The 4,766-nt window shown below is 40.2% G+C and overlaps 1 non-coding gene across 1 annotated transcript; it reads right to left on the reverse strand.

Moving 5' to 3' along the window:
- Nucleotides 1-1,485: 1,485 nt before the first annotated feature.
- On the reverse strand, nucleotides 1,486-1,592 carry LOC121156965. The gene has a single exon (XR_005883946.1). It is a non-coding gene; the product is annotated as a U6 spliceosomal RNA (small nuclear RNA).
- Nucleotides 1,593-4,766: the final 3,174 nt, after the last annotated feature.

Below are 4,766 nucleotides of genomic sequence, written 5' to 3' on the forward strand. Positions count from 1 at the left end.
ATGCTCTCAGCTAATCCACAACTTGGGTACAGACAACCCTCCAGGTCTTCCAAAAAAGGAGAAGATATGGTATGGCCCTGCAAAATCAATATTGGCTTTTTTCCCCCTACCAGCCCAAATCTCCTTAGTCTAAATGCTGAGGAAGAGGAGATCCTAGAATGACCCTTTAGCTTTCCACTTTCTCCCTCCCTCCCTTCTTCTCTCTTTCTATTTTTTCCTGTTCCCCCCTCCCCTCTGTGTCTCTTTTTCTTTTCATAAGGGAGCAGCATCTTCTTCCTAAAGCTAGAAGGAAACATTTATTGTTATGTATTATTTTTATGTATTCATTCATGATATGGTATGGGATGAGTGAAGGGAAATGATTTTGTGTTTTAGTCACTGTCTTAAGACTGCTCATAAATCAGTTATAGGGGCTCCAACTTCAACCTTTAAAATCTTCATAATGATGTCAAATGATGCCAAAATGATTTTTTTTTAAGAATCCAAGTAACACTGAATTGGTTAAGGAATATACTTGTTTTAATATTGCAGGTGCTTTCACCTTATGAATTATTACTTGCAACTGCCATATGCAAGCTCTGATAGTCTGAAAAATATAATACATTTTACTAGGCTAGGTCTGATAAAATTTATTTCAATTTGCTATCAGGGAGATTCCGAGATCAATTATTTCTATGAGGTGACAACATAAAGGTCATAAAATGTAGAGTTTCCTTGCATCTGAGGTAGTGTCCAGGCAAGCAGACCATTCTCATTCTTTTTCCCACTGAGCTGCAGTGGCTTTTCTTCTTCACTGTTTCCAATAAAACAGGAATTTGATTTATAAGAATCTTGTTTTTTAAAAAAATATTTATTTATTTATTTATTTATTTATTCATTTATTTATTTTAAATAATCTTACTTAGTTGATTAGGGTACAAAGGGCCAAGGGCTACAGGAAAGTGGGTTATACCATTGTTTCCACACTAATACTATTTTTCCCCCTATATCTGGGGTCAGAAGAGAAACAAAGGGAAAAGCCCCACCCAGCCTCCCATCCATCCCTGGTCCCTGATGTGAGGAAAGCTCTGAGGGTCCTGCTGAAGCGGTTTTGATAGTTCAGCAGTTCTGAATTGCTGCCAGTCTCGCTGTTCCAATCACGATGAAACTTATTCAGAATCCACTGGCTGACATAGTCTCTTCATGGTTGGGGTTCTGAGATCAGCAGTTCAGTTGGATGGATCTCCAAAGAAATTTCATCTGAGATGATCCCAATCCTGGTTCTTGTGTGAGTTTGCCAGTACAGGGTCTGGCACCGTCCGTCGCCCCAATCAGCTTATGCACTTGCTGGTGGTTGCAATTGCTGGGTCAGTTCTGTTTCTGGCGCTGTATTCCACTTGAACCAATGGGTGTTGTAGTTCAGCTCAATCCTACCCACGTCATACTCGGTCCTCACACAAACCAGTGGGAGCTGTAGCCTAGTTGGGGTGACTTCCCATAACCCCCCAAAATATGGAATGCTTCATGAATTTGCGTGTCATCCTTGCGCAGGGGCCATGCTCATCTTCTCTGTATAGTTCCAGTTTTAGTATCTGTGCTACCGAAGCAAGCACTGATTTGTAAGACTCTTGTAATGAATCTGATAGTGGAGAAACAGAGAAAAAGATAATAATATTTACATTTTACAGCCAAGGAAACTCATAGGTACAATTGATGTTAATGATGGTTTTCATTTCACCTGATAGAAGATATAATTTTGCATTTTAATAATTGTAAAAATTAATAATGAGAGATTTTTACATGTTGCTTTTTTCAGATTATGTATTCAGAAACAATATACTTCAGTTTGGACTAGCCACATTTCAGTTGCTCTACAGTCATAGGTTAAATAGTAATGTCTAGAATATCACTTTTCTAACCTTACCTACTTCAACTTCCCCACTAAAAACTGTGTGTGTGTTGGATTTTCTTATTTCTTGAAGCATTTGAACAGAGACTGTGTGATCGCTACAATGATGTTAATGACCAATTTATGTAATTACTATCTCATTCAGTAAATGCATATTGAGTCATGGTAGTATATTAGTTTTTGTTCCATGAACTAGAACAGATTACCCAAAGTGCGCAAGATCTACCTGGCTCCCGGATTCATATGTATTTGAACTATCTCATTTATTCCTACTCTTTCATTTTCCTGGTTTCTGGAATCTTTCTCCCTTTGTTTAGTAGATGTTTCCAGTGATATGAAGTCTCCATCTAAACCCACAGGCCTGTTTCCAGTGAGGAGAAAATGGAAGCTGAGCTTCTCTGAAGTACTAAAGGCTTTATACATTTGGGTTCTTTTCTTTTTAACATTACGAAGAGGATAATATTATCTTAGTGGATTTCTGGCACTGGCATCTCATATTAGAGGTCAGTGTAAGTCCTTGGCCCTCTTTCTGACCCAGCTTCCTACTTATGACTGACAAGACAATGAGTATGGTCCGGTACTTGGGCCCCTCCTGTACACATGGACGGCTCACATGGAGTTCCTGGTTCCTAGCATAAACCTGGCTGTTGTTACAATCTGAAGGAGTGAACCAGCAGATAGGAAGTCTTTGCCTATTCAGTAATCTGCCTTTCAAATAAGTAAATAAACAAATCTAAAATAAAAAGCATCAGAGAGAAGTAAAACCTGCTGGTGTTCAGGTATTTGTGCTAACCATGACATTCCTTGGCTGTCAGCCAGCAGCTAGGTGCACACTTCATCTCCTTTGACTTTCTGCTGCTCTGTTTCTCGACCTCTCCAAAAGTTCCAGAAGAATTAAAGCTTCTATTGAGCCATGGTATATAATAGGAGATGTTCCTGTTTTAGACAAAGGAAAGGCATAGAATCTTCGGGTGTCATAAGGACTATTGCTTGGGCCCGATAGAGAAGCAACAAAAGACTGAGATGAAAGGAGCCCGTTTATATAAGTGTGTGACAGATGTGATCAAAACTCTGCCTAGTAAGTGAGAAAATACTACATTCCATTTTTTGTTTTGCTCCTCGTGTACAAAGGCATTTTGTGGATTCAGTTCCTAAGTTCTGCAGGATGCAGCTCAGTTGGAGTACTTTTGAACAGTGTTAGGTAACTACCAGAGCACAGCAAAGATGTGCAGGTAGTTAATAAAAAAAAAAAAAAAGGCTGTAGTTCCATAATGACAATGTTCACCCATTAGCCTATCTTTTTTTTTTTTTAAAGATTTATTTATTTTTATTCCAAAGGAGGAGAGACAGAGAGGAAGATCTTTCATCTGATGGTTCACTTCCCAAGTGACCGCAATGATTGGAGCTGTGCTGATCTGAAGTTAGGAGCCAGGAACCAGGAGCTTCCTCCAGGTCTCCCACACAGGTGTAGGGTCCCAAAGCTTTGGGCAGGGAGCTGGATGGGAAGTGGTGCTGCCAAGATTAGAACCGGTGCCCATATGGGAGCCTGGCATATTCAAGGTGAGGACTTTAAACTGCTATGCTATAGCACTGGGCCCTATTAGCCTATCTTACCATTTCAACTTTTTCTCTCTGGGGTTTATGTGTATAAGTGCATAGTTCCAATGATGTATGGAATCAAGTGTGAAGGGTTTTCTGATTTTTCCAGAAGCTCTCGGGATATGGGTCAAAACCAACTCAGTTTTTCTGCACTTTCCCATACTATAGCCTGAAGATGATGAGTCAGAAGTTTGAGAACACTGTGTTATATCTCTAGATCCAGGGTTATAAAACTACTGAGCACAGACCAAATCCAGAATGCTGCTTGTTTTTATTTATTTATTTATTTTTATTGGAAAGGCAGATATACAGGGAGCAAGGTCATCCATCCACGGGTACACTGCTCAAGTGGCTGCAATGGCTAGAGCTAAGCTGATCTGAAGCCAGGAGTCAGAAGCTTCTTATGGGTCTCCCATGTGGGTGCAGGCCTTGGACCAATTTCTGCTGCTTTCCCAGGCCACAAACAGGGAGCTAGAAGGGAAGTGGAGCCACTGGGACATGTACTCCCACCCATACAGGATCCTGGGTGCATGCAAGGCAAAGATTTAGCCACTAGGCTATTGTGCCAGACCTGGACTGCTGCCTGGTTTTATAAATAAAGTTTTATTGGTACATCGCTGCATTCATTTTGCTCATGTCTTGTTGGTAGCAACTTTCACATTACAATGACAGAAGCAGTTGTGACTGTATGAAGCTGTAGTCTGCAAAGTCAAGCTGTTTGTTATTAAATTGTGTTTTATAGAAAAACTTTACTAGCTGCTGCTGTATACCACCTTGGTATTTTAAATTTAAAGTGTGAAAAAATACATGGAGCAGAGAGTCATGGTGTTTCTCCAATTCTCTCCAGATCCAAGAGTCTGTGACATTTTGGTCACACTGTTTTGGTCTGTGTTTTGTGGCCCTCAGCCTTCAGTAGTTCTTTCCTGGACAGCTCTCTCAGTGGATTCCTGATAGATTGGTCTCAGTCCCTAATTTGGCCTGCTTTCCCTGGCTCCTTTTCTGTTTTGATTCCACTTAGAATGTCTCATCTTTACATAGCACCTTTATTTTAAATTATTTTCTGGCTTCCAAGGTAACTGGCAACTCAATACTTGAAATAAGTCTTCTGGCTGCCTACACATCTCCTGAAGGTAAAAAGTACTCATCTTACTTGCTCACTTTCTCTTTTCTGTCTTCTAGAGAATCCAGTCTTAATGCCGTGTATTTAACAGCTTGGCGAGCTTGTACTATAGATCCCTCAGGGAAATTTGGTGTTGGACTTGCACATTTTGAAATTTGT

The sequence above is a fragment of the Ochotona curzoniae genome, unplaced genomic scaffold (assembly GCF_017591425.1).
Source record: "Ochotona curzoniae isolate NIBS_2020 unplaced genomic scaffold, NIBS_Ocur_1.0 contig_3498, whole genome shotgun sequence".
Taxonomy (NCBI): domain Eukaryota; kingdom Metazoa; phylum Chordata; class Mammalia; order Lagomorpha; family Ochotonidae; genus Ochotona; species Ochotona curzoniae.